Consider the following 12,884-nt stretch of genomic DNA (forward strand, 5'->3'; position numbering starts at 1 on the left):
GTAAGATTACGCGAAAATAGGTGTGCCATCTTTGTCTGTTTTTCATGAGTGCTTTGGATGTGCACTGGGCGCCATCTAACGTCTAGGTATCACAATGCAATTTCCCAACAAAAGGCCTTTCATGAAGTCATATGCGCAGACTTGCAATAAGAAGATACATTGTTTTTCATCCATGAAAAGAGGCATTGAGAGAAAGGCTTAGGCAGAGAGGAGTTCTTTTTGGCAGATATTCGATACAGTAGTCTTTGGATTTTGATACAATATGTGATACTAATTCTAAGCCATGGCCTTTTTGTGGTCCTGAGTGTCAAACATAAGTAAAGAGATGTCTAATCTGCAAAAAATGTGGTTATTGTTCAGAAAAAAAGCTGTTTGGCAATTTTCAGCCAAACCAGGAAAAACCTCATATGGCATGACTGTCTCAAGCCCATTACAAGTTGGATTTTGAATAAAACCAATTAAACAAATATGTTTTCCCTTTATTTAGGTACATATTAATACCACAGATGTCTACTTGTAAGTCTGGAGACCTTTGTGGTTAGGAGGTCCTTCTTCATTCAGGAAGTATAATAACAGAAGGACATTGAAAGATTACCAGGTGAGTTACTTCTCATATTTGTTTCAATAAATCAAATATTTCTAGCAGTACTTCATTACCCCTTTTCACTGTCTTTTGGTGTGACCCATTTTACAGGAAAATGTCAAAAGTAAATTACTTTTTTGTCAATATTACCTTTAAATCTATGTTACCATGTTGCAGTGAGCATATAATTTGGGTGCTAGCATGTAGCCACAAGACTCATTGCTATGCTAAGTGCTTGAAACCTCATATGTGTGACCCCATATCATTGTGACCAGGTTTTCTCTCACACCATATGATTTATTTGTCACACTATACAATATAAACTGCATTTTCCTACATAAAATGTTTTTTTCATACATGTTAAAGGAACCGTATGTAAGAAATGTATTTCAATTAATCATAAAATGGCCCTGATATGTCACTAGACATTAAGAAATCATGTTCATTTCAAATACTTATATCACTGACAATAGTAGACCGGCCAGGATATTGTCATTTAAAAAGTGAAGTTGCAGCCCTCAACTGATGTTGATGTTGTGTTTTGTCATGTCATGTTGTGTTTTGGCCTGATGCGCCACTCTCCACCTATCTACTAATAACAAAGTCAGTAGTCTTTCGGCATGTGGGTTGGCAACCTCGAGTCAGGGGGGAGGGGGAGGGGATACACCGCTCTACAGTAATTTGAAAGTGATTGCAGTACCAGTTTTGGCCACAATCTTACATATGGTTCCTTTAATGTGAAGTGTAATATATATTTTGACAAACATGTTGTACCATTTATTATTTAAGATCTGTGTGAGTGAGTATAGTGATAAATACACCATTCATATTTACTTTTAGGATTTATTTTCTCAGAGTACTATTAAGAATGTCAAATACCCCCCCCCCCCCCCCCAGTAATGATTTAATCTGATTATAATGCAGGATATGGTTTTAAATATCGGAATGCTGTACATTGTTGAATTAGTCTACATGAAGAGAATAAACTCTCCCACCACCAAAGAAAATTTCAGGGAACCCAAGTGCTATACAATATTTGGTGGCATTCTGTTTTACACAGTTTTACACAATTTTTAACAGTGAACCTTTTATGTGATATACCTGTCTTAAACTGTCTTTTGTTGTTTGTGATATACATATAATACACATTTTTGCATTAAAGCAACACCAAAGAACTTTTCCTCTGTCACACGCACACTATTTGTTTATCCAGCACTGGCTTTGCAAATAATGATGTCCACAGACAAGCTAGAATATGTTGCATGCTTTTATGAAAGTACGATGTATTGCGACATCATATGCAAGTCAAATTTGTAGTTTCTTATGTCTCATTCCATCGGATCCGCTACCCAATTTGGCAAACTTACATAGTGCGGTTATAGCTGATAGAGGGTCGCGAAGTGAATGCAGAAGTGCATTCACTTTGCATCCTTCGAAGATGCATCCTCTCTATTGAAATCTGGAGACTTCTTCTTGTTATTATTTTTCTTTTTACCTTTTTGTCCTTCAGCCCAAAGCGATTAACGTACAAATTTGGTTGAAGCACCGTTCCGTAGATCTTCCAAGGCTTTACCGTCCTATCCATTTTTCATTTTTGAGAAGTTTATACTTTTTGAGATATTTGTAATTAAAAGTGTATTTTCCCCCCATAGACTTGAATGGGGGCTGTGATGTCATAATAGAGCCAGCTGCGCTCGTTAAGTAGTTCTAAGAGCAGTTCCCAGGCTAATCAGAACACTGGCACAGGTGTCACCTGTGAGGAATTCAACTGTCTCAGCTTCTAAGCATACAATCTAGCCAAAGATAATGAATGCGTAGCAAGATGGGTCGTCCTAGTTCATGTCTATGAGGGCAAAGTGGAGTTCAGTCAGAGACGGGCTCTGGTTCAGTTCCCGCCTGCACAGGGGCGTGTCACTGACGTATGACTTACGTTTGAACGCCTCGGTTCCACGCCAGACAAGCCGGAGTACAAAATAAACTTGGTGTAGCCTACACCTTCATTAATGTTGATTTTGTCCCGACTGGAGGGTCATACCATCACGACATTCTACTGAAATAGGGAGGGTTTGGAGATCATGATACCGTGTCCGAAATGTGCATCCATTGCTCAGAAAAATAAGGCTTTGACAAATTCTGGGAAATTCTTGGATTCTGCCATAGACCTCAATGTTAAAAAGAGAGCCCGATCACTGCATAAATGTGCGGGGGCGTGTACTGCTACCCTATTTGCATAAATTTCCAGGGACAGGAAGTATCTTCGTAATCAACCATCTTTGATCTAGCTCTACCTGAACTACACATCCTGTTAAAGTGTTTCCTGTGTGTCAAAATAAAAGTCCCAGCCATATCTCATGCATTCAGCATTATATCTCCAGAACGGCTTGACGTACATGCTTCAAATTTGGTACGAGTGTTTTTATGGACTCAAAGATGAAGTGAGTTGAAGTTGGAGGTTGAAGGTCAAATGTCAAGGTCAAAAACACCTTGAGTATGATATCTCAAGAATGCCATGTCACACAAGATTCAAATTTGGTTACTCCAAAAGCACCTTTGCAGGTATCACAATTACCCTACCAACCAGCTAGCAGCAAGCTCAACAGCCCAACAACCTGTTGAGCCACTGATCGACTAGTTATGCTTTCAGAGACGGTGAGCGGGTTCAAGAGCACCTCTGTGGAATTTTCTAAATTTTCTCTCATTTGCGATGCTACTTCAGAAGCCATCCCAGGCGTATTTCCCCCGCATTTCCCCGGCTTCAGGTATGCTTTGAGTATTAATGAGTATTTTTCATGCTGAAGTGTCAACCTGGTAGGTCAAACACCTGGCAGATGAGGTTCAACTAAACTAAACTATACATATCACGCATCATGTGAACGAGCGGAATCAAAGCTTTCCAATCAGGGGCGGAGCTTGAGGGGGTGCGGGGGGGGTGCGGCACGCCCCCGGCCCGGGACCCGCAGGGGCCAGGTGCGAGGGCGCCCCTCCCCAACCTCCGGGTAAGGTGGGACGGGCCTCTCCCACGGCACAAGGCCGGAGGAGAAGATCATGCAAACGGTTTCTTTTCAATCATTTTCAGCAGAGTGGGACGTATTAGGCTTATAGGTTGCCCCAGTCAGGACGAGTTATGACTCACGGTTGCTGAAAAGTTTTGACATTTACTTTGATGATTTAGTAGGTGTAAAATATTGAATAAAATGTTTTGCTGTATGACTGGCTTTATTTTAACTCTCATATTGAACTTTACGACGTGCAAATTTACAAAATTGGATCGTCTCCTACAGGCGTCAATGAGAGAACACTTAAACTTACATGATTTTGGTTTCGATTTTCTAATTGGAGTAGGTCTTTGTGACAACACGTCAGGATACATTTGATAATGTTTGATCGTTGTTTTGGTATGAATCATCTTTTACGTAGCCTAATGAATGCGCTCTAGAAAGTGAAAGTAGCCTAACCTAGGCCTATATGCGCTCTGTGTCTGAGCTGTATGTGCACGTCCGCAATTGATTACGTTCCTCAAATGGAGAACACATCAATCCCATGGTATTTTTTGCCCTAAAATGCATGAAACATGCAAGTTCAAAATCCCGCCGGTAGCCACGTTACATCTCCGTTTCATATTTGCCTAGGCTACTAGCCTACAATAAATGAATTGAACGAACTCAACTGACAACAGGTATATCTACTGATTCGGTCATTGCGACTACAGAATACAGACTACATAGGCTACTAATACATACAATTTGAAGTTTATTTTTGTATTCCGGGGTACAGTAGCCTAATTGCCTAATGTCTTGACAATAGTTTTTCTTACCGGCTTGCTGTTTAAACCAGTGTTTCTCAAACTTTTTTTCTGGGGACCCACTTTTTAAAAATGACAGACTATCGCGACCCAACTCGTGACTGTGGTAGTTAAACTAAACTGACTGCGCCGCTCTGAACTTTCATGCCAGGTTTATGACTCAAACCGCTACATCTCGGCTCTGGCATTGCCTAAACTCATCGTGTGGGAAATCAGGTTATCTGTCAATATTGGGCTTTGAAAGTAAGGGATATTTGCTCAGTAGGCTAATAGTAGGCTACATTTTGTAACATTTATAGAGAAACCGAGGGGAAGTTAAATTAGAAATTAGAATCGTTGGAAATTGAAAACACATACAAAAAAATATTCGGGGCTTTTAAAAAGAGATTCGGGGCTTGAGCCCCCGAAGCCACCCCCTTGCTCCGCCAATGCAACCACCCAGCAGTAACTTCTGCATTCAGTGAGATTTGCACCGCCCTAATTTTATTTTTGACTCTTCCCGTCACCGTTGCAACCTCTGAGCGCTCATTCTCCAAGTTAAAGATCATTAAAAACCAATTGAGGAGCACAGTGGGACAGGAGAGAGTGGACTTTCCATGTTGTCCATAGAGAATGAGAGAGCAAAGAAAATGGACATACACAGAGCATCGTGGACGAGTTCGCGGAGCGCAAGGCTCGTCTATGCCTTTCAAATAGGCTAGTGCTGCGTATTATTGTTGTTTTATTATTAGGGGTCATGTAGCCTAATGTTTTTGTTGTTGTTCTCTTGGTTACACTTCGTGTACGTTCGATGGACTTCAAAATTACATAGTTGCTCTCCGTGGCGCTGACGCTTGTAAGACCCGCTGTTGCGGGCATGTGTAGCCTATGTTGTAAAATTATGTTATGATGAGTTTAATAGCCTAAAGGGCCCGGTCATGTGCCCCGCCCCCGGCCCGGCTCTGACTTGTTCCGCCACTATTTCCAATGATATTAGCGCCAAGTTGCTGTGATAAATGGTTCGCGAGAAACTGACATGCAATTTAGGCTAATCATATTTGCATTTTGCACACAGTGCACACCCATTACTCTCGGTTAAATATCTCACTAACCCTTCACACAACACACATGGCAAACCCAATATCACAATAAACAGCAAACCGTACTGAATACAAGCATATATTCTGTGCAATAAGTGGTTCCTGAGTAATCCGGTTTTGAAATTGCAACACATTTCTACATAGTCTCATTAGGGTGAAATTATAATGTATTCAAATGTAAACTATTTATCAGTACATACATTTTTGTAAATTGCTCAGCCATAGATTATCCCACTATCATGGTTCTTGTCAGGTTCCAGCCAATCCCACTAACAGATAAACATATTTCTATGGGCATGCTTCCTAGTGACATTAATGCAAAAATATAAAGAAAATCAAATAATGAAACACAAATTTTGATATAAAGCCTTACATAAGCCATATGCAAACATTCACATCATATGTTCCCAGATATGGGTACATCCTGAAAAAGGAAGAGTATGTAGGCTAGATGGCCATTACAATGACCAATATCTTATCTTAAATGAACTAGCTGAATAACACAGGTAACCACTTCTGCATCATTTCATGGAGCGCTGAAATGTACACACATTTTTGAACATTTCTGAACTGTGAAATGTAGCATATATGTTTTGTGGTTGTGAACTTATTGCAATATCACCATAACTATTCCACCTGTGTGTGCATGGTTATAATTCTGAAGTGCAAAATAGTTTAGGCTACAGCACAAATATTTCCATAAAAATAAGCAAGTCTGACCTCTGAATTTATTTTGAAAGTGCACCTGATTGATGCATTTAAAAGCCAAACAAAAATTTCTGCAGCAAAATTTTGGTTGGCCCCACCAAATCTCACTTCAAGGTTTTTTGAAAAGTTGGCAGCCCTGCAATACACAAGCTATTTTTATTGTTGTAATATTGAATGATTTCATGAATAAATTGTACGCACATAAATGCACAAATAGGCTGACACCAGACATAATTTCACTGTATTTCTTACATCCAGTAACTATATGCATGTGACAATAAACTTCCTTGTATCCTTGTATCCTTGTACCACTGAAACTCTTTGGTGTTGCTTTAATAGATTATGTGGTGTGATTTATCATACTGTATAGCGTGACACCATATCATTTGGAATCAAGAAATTATGAAAATAAAAAGGCTTTTGGGGTCTAAATCATACAAATCTCAATGGAACAGATGGGAAATAGGGTTAGCAAAAGTCAAAAGTCACAAGCATTTTCTTTCATTTATATCAAGGTATGTCAAAATGAATATGAAGTTTATTGAAAGGTCGAGGACAAATGCCTTACTTTGTGTATTGATGAAGAAATATACTGTAAAATGTAATACATTTGCACAAGTAAATGTTAGATCTTGATGAAGTAATGATAGAAGATTATGATACATTGACTCAGATAAAAAAGTATACCCCATTACGATTTTACACACAATAACTTTCATGTCACACCACATGACAATTTTAGTCACTAACACAACAAATTACAAAAAATCTAAAAGACCATACATATTTTTGAGTCAGTACAATACAACAGGACTAAGTGATTTCCATGCCTAATATCTGATTGTTATTTTAAAAAAAAAATTCGGCCTAAAACATCAACCACCCATATCCGTGTCTCCTTAAATCAATGAAAGATTGCAGTAGCTTAGCCACAAATATCAAAGACCCTCTTTCATTTATGTACTCAGAGTGTGTGACGTGATCTGATAAACAATTAATTATACTTTGGACACAACTGTGAAATTACCATGAAAAAAAGTTATGACTTTATATTACCAGTGTGGTAACATTTTCCTATTGTATGTCTGTTTTTTGCCAGTTATAGTAAATGCTTTAATCTCTGACTCCTAAACTTCAAGGCCACTTGGTGTCAGCCACTTACCCACAGCGTCCCATGGCAAACACACTTGCACTGTTTGGGCACATTCAGAAACAGGAGGGAACAGCATTATCATTTGAATGACATTAGAAGATGTGCAAAAAATGTTTGTGTGTGTGTGTAGGTGTAGGTGTAGGTTTGTGTGACTATGTGTGCCCATGCCAGTGATTTACTGTTCCCCTTGGATGGAGCCCTTGCTGTAGCCGAGGGGGATTCCCGTTTTGGTGAAGGTTATCTGATAATTTGCATGGAGGGTGAAGGAGATATGGAGAGACTCCAACCACTGGCCAACTGATCGTGTCCTACTTTCTGTTACCCCCCAGAGTCCTCAAGATCATCTCACAGGAGGAGTCGCATCAGGAGGGATGCTTAACAGGAGGTGCGCCCTCTAGTGCCATATTGCAGGTAAGCAGGTGCGACTTGGTGGCTGTTGGTGCTGGAACACAATGGGACCATTTAACATGGGGCAAAAACTGGTATAGGGGTTCCAGTATCCAAATTTGCGACAGTTGTGTGCAATATTTGTACCAGAATCAGCTAAAAATTGTCACTCCACCCTTTGTACAGTATATGGAGAACAATATCTAATGAATGGCTGTGCATGTAAACTTGTAAGGTGACTCCTATAACCCCCACATTCAGATCTGAGGCACATTTCACTGTGTGAATAGATATCAACTTGGTGTTGGTAGAGGTATCCAGATGCCTGCAGAACTTTAGAATGCAGAAATTCTAAGCAATAAGCCCAAAGAGGTTGTGATTTAGAGTAATTTGCACATTTAACTGTTCATTTCTGTCAGACACATGTACCAATGCAGGTAAGCATTGGTTGAATAAGACAGCACACCAGCAATGTGATGCAAACTAAATATGAATGGATTGATAATTCATGATTTCTTGTAAGAAACTATTTTCTTTTGGGGCAGCCACTTCGGACTTGTAACCGGAGGGTTGCCGGTTCGAAACCCCGACCAGTAGGCACGGCTGAAGTAAAGTTGAGCAAGGCACCTAACCCCTCACTGCTCCCCGAGCGCCGCTATTGTTGCAGGCAGCTCACTGTGCCGGGATTAGTGTGTGCTTCACCTCACTGTGTGTGTCACTAATTCACGGATTGGGATAAATGCAGAGACCAAATTTCCCTCACGGGAACAAAAGAGTATATATACTTACTACTTACTTACTTATTTTTGATCTGAAGTTGCAGGCATTTTTGATTAAATATTTTTAAATCAAACAAACATTCAAGCACAAAGTATGTTCCTACTGCTGATAAAAGGATATTTTGCAAGTTGTGAAAAATTGTATGAATGTACTTACATATGATGTCCAACAGAGGTCTCTATTGCATCACTTTGCTGAGCTAGATTGACAGGACATTTTTCCCACAGTAAGACTTTGAATTTTTGTGAGTTGTATGTATTATTTATGAGGTGTTAATAGCTAACAAAAAAAAACAGATGAAGTATGCACTTTAATTTGATTTAATGAACTGTTTCTAGTTTTAATGTGTCACTAACTATCCGCATATTGTTTATTAATAAAACATTGAATGTCGCTTAACCTCTATTATCGCAATAAATTGCCCAAAATAAAGATTGGACAGTCAGTTCATTAAGCTGTGTGAGGCAGCTGAACTGACATTACAGATATCAAACCTCTTTGAATTAATGTTGTAATATTGGTCGCACTGATCTCATCTCTTACTGCATGGTGACAGAAGACTTTTATCTGTTGGAAAAAGGCCTTTTTGAAATGTTCACTTGCACAACCAAAAACTTTCTCTGACAGTATTATTGCTGTGGAATTGCTTTTTTTTTTAGAAAAACATGTCTGTTCATGTCTGCATTTGATGATTCAAGTTTTCTCTAAACTGGTTACATGCACATTTAATAATTTCAAGGAGGGCTTTACTGATTCAAGTAATATTTTGTCATGAGGAATTATCATGTTTGTATAAAAAAAAAACATTTGTCAATGAGCTGTCACTTATTATGACACTTGTACAACTTGTATGTATTTTGTGGTGCCATCGATGTCTACCATCCGCTATGTTTGTCACTGCACTGTCAAATGAGCTGCAGGTGTTTCCTGTACCCTCAAGGTAGTGCATTGGGGATTGTGAATCTTGTTGGGATTATAGCTCCTATTTAGCACTAACAAGCTTGAAAAAAGGGGGAGATGTTTGGCATTTGTTTGTTTATTTGAGCCTGAGCTCAGAATTTTAACATGAATGCGCACTTAAAAAACTTATGAAAGCAAAAAGAGCAGGCAGTTGGTTCTCTGTTTTTAGTGGTGACTGTGTAGTGAACCTGAAAGAAGCAGAAACAGCGGCAGATGAATGCAACAGGAAAAGAGTGCAGTTTTCCATATCCCCTCACCCATTAACATAGCACTCTCACTTTCTCTCCCCTCATCACTTTCTCACTAACATTCATGCACAACCATATAAACACACATTCTCACATACAAACAGCTGTGTTTTACTGAATAACAAAGTGCTACATTTGAGGATGCCACAAAAGACTGGTCAACATTAGATATAAATGCATATAAATGAATAAATTATACATTTATAAGAGTGTATGGGATCATTTGTTTTGTTTATGTGGTGTTATTTGTAGATATTTCAAAAACAAATTATTGTGAGGAGGAATGGGCCTCTATTTAAAATTTGACCAGAAGAATGCAGTTTAATGCTATTATCAGTACTGAACTGTATGGTATGGGACTGTGCATTTCCACATAATTTTATTGTAATACAAAATATTCTATATTCACAGTTTTTAACATGTAAAGAGTTATATTAGATACAAATTTTGTCATCACAGTATTCCCAATTATGGGTTTTTATACAAGTTGACCTATGTGGCAGGTGTTATAGACTAATGTAAGCCATGGGAAAAAGCAATGAGAACAAACCCAAAGAGCTGTTTATTTAGAACAATGGACCGCAAAGTCCCTGCAATCCCCGAATGCTAAATACTGTGTGTTGTTTGGGAATGTGTGGGGTGTGTGTGTGTGTGTGGTTGTGTGTGTGCACACACACGCCAGTAGGTCACATTGTGTAAATCTGTATGCAGTGTGTGTGTGTGTGTGTGTGTTAGTGTGTGTGTGTGTGTGTTTCCTTCCCTCCGTGTGCATACATGTGTCAGGCGGGGCATATGTCTGTGCATGTGTGTGAGGACAGAATGCTTTACCTCAGTGGCCCCCAGAGGGGCTGGGGTCCCAGGGCGGCTCTGTTTGCCATGGAAACATGGGAACATGGGGGTTGGTGGTGTGTGTGTTCTTAAATTTGTGAAAATGTGTGTATGCATACCATGTCTGTGTGTGTGTAATATGTGTGCATGTGTGTGTGTGTGTCTGTGTGTGATAAAGAGGGACATACTGAGTGTGTGTGTGTATGTGTGTTGGGAGTGGTGGTGGTGGGGGAGTTGCAAGGGTGGCCCGGAACAGCTGTGACCCAGAAATAAGGTTGTTGTCATCCTTGTTCGCCAGCAAGTCTCCCAGTACTAAGAACATCTCTGTAACTATCACAAGGGTATTGTTGTAAATCCGAGACCTCTCACCACCTCTCTCTGTCTCTCTCTGTCTCTCTGTCTCTCTCTCTCTCTGTCTGTTTCTCTCTCTCTCTCTCTCTCTCGCTCTCTCTCTCTTTCTCTCTTCAGTGTTTGCTTTGTGTGAGCTGCTGAAAGCGAGAACGGGTCATTCATCCTACCCCAAAGGTAATTTAGACACACTATTAAGGAGGCCCCATGCCAACTTCCAGTCAGGATTAAGAACATTTAAGAACATTAAGACTATTTAACAAGCTTAAAAAACAGTTAAGAACATATAATGCTGGTTGTGGACATAAGCATCCTGTCCAGTGTGGCCTATAATTTGCGTCCTGTGGTACACAAACAGCAATCTGATGGTTGTCAGAGGGCCTTTCTTTTGGTCAGAGTTTCATACATGCTCAGAGGTGTCTCTGGTGCAATGCTCTCTTTTCCCTGCTCAGTTCACAGCTCAGTCAGGGGCCATAAAAATGAGTTTGAAGTGATCATGCTCCTAAACGACTAAATTATGGACTTCATTACATCCCTCCGATGCGCCTGGGCCTAATTTTCTGGGGCGTGATAATCAGATGAAGGTAGCTTTCTGCGGAGAAATAGTTGAAGATAATCTGTTAATTCCCTGTTGTCCTACTGCTCCGCCGAATCCTCTGCTAATTGAATTGGCTGACATGTTTATGAAATGCATGCTGGTTGATTGCAGGTTGTTAGTGTGTAGGTTTTTCATGTTCCCTAAATGTGCAACAGAGAGGCAAAGGAATCACATAATTCAAACAATGTGGGGTAAATGCCTGACAGGATAACTAACCGGATCAGAAATTAATGTTTCAAAATATTAGTGAAAACTGACTGCTACCTACAGTAAAACTCAGATATCAGATTCACCTCTGTGTATGCAACATTTCTGTTTTTATATGCACTGTCTATAATACTGCTATTACATTGCATAACATTTGACTTTTATTGCATAATATGTGTTAGAGAATTCAGACTCGATTTGTTAGAACAAGAAGAAGCCATTTGGCATTGTGCTGCTTCATTCTTGTTGTGATATTTGAATTTAGTTTGCCTGTGTCTCAAGGCTTTCTCTGTGGTGGAGTGGATTAGTAGAGTGTTGTGACGTTCCCCATGCGCTGCCAGCGCTGAGTCTGTGATTCATCTCCCGAGTAACTGTCTTTGACAAACATGGCTCCCCTAAGTGTTTTTGTATTGACTCGGGCTCTTCATTATACTAACAGAACAGATTAGTATTCGCAGCACCTGCATTAATATATGAAGTCCCTCACTCCAGCGTTGACCTCCACTTTGGTGCACTAACACGTGTAATTTATGTACGCACCGCAGAATTGGCCCGCATTAATTTGCTGGTCACCTGAATGCTTTGTCGGTTTTAAAGGATGATCGGCGAGCCAGCTGGAAGAGTGGCCAGTCTCGAAGTTCTTTCGCGGAATGAAGAAAAAGAGGGGAACATTGTGTGCGAGAGATTCATTCTGTTGCTAATTATGAAATCAACTGATTGTGTAAGTCGCAGCGACCTGCGGAGACTAAGAGGTCGTGCCCAGTGTATTTTGAAAGACAACAGTTACATTACAGGCTCTGAATTAATCAACCCATTTTTTAAAAATCAGTGTTAAATGCCTGCCTCATTTCTTTGAGTCATTTATTTTAAACTCCTTTATTTCCTCAATTAAAAGTTTAGGACATTTAATGTTACCAAATTGCAGAAACCTTGTCATAATTCACATAAATTATTCTCATGCATATTCAGATGTTCTTTTAGTGGTGCTTCACGTCATTGTACCAATAATATGCTGGCTTATGGATCCTAATGGAAGGCCATTCTGTGTTGAGGAGATGTCCTTCATTGTGTAACTGGTGAGGAGGTCAGTTCTATCAGTGCACTCTTCAGACCAGCAGAAGATGAGATTATGAAAGCCACAAGCACCATGATGTTCATCGAAATTCCTCAAGGTTAGAGCCAGCAAGTGAGTACCTCCTCTCT

General features: G+C 39.8%; 1 long non-coding RNA gene across 1 annotated transcript; it reads left to right on the plus strand.

The window, feature by feature from the left end:
- Positions 1-539: 539 nt before the first annotated feature.
- On the plus strand, positions 540-12,337 carry LOC121693438. The gene is made up of 4 exons (XR_006025503.1): positions 540-598; positions 7,655-7,736; positions 10,997-11,053; positions 12,279-12,337. It is a non-coding gene; the product is annotated as an uncharacterized LOC121693438 (long non-coding RNA).
- The last annotated feature ends 547 nt before the right edge of the window (positions 12,338-12,884 follow it).

The sequence above is a fragment of the Alosa sapidissima genome, chromosome 19 (assembly GCF_018492685.1).
Source record: "Alosa sapidissima isolate fAloSap1 chromosome 19, fAloSap1.pri, whole genome shotgun sequence".
NCBI lineage: Eukaryota > Metazoa > Chordata > Actinopteri > Clupeiformes > Clupeidae > Alosa > Alosa sapidissima.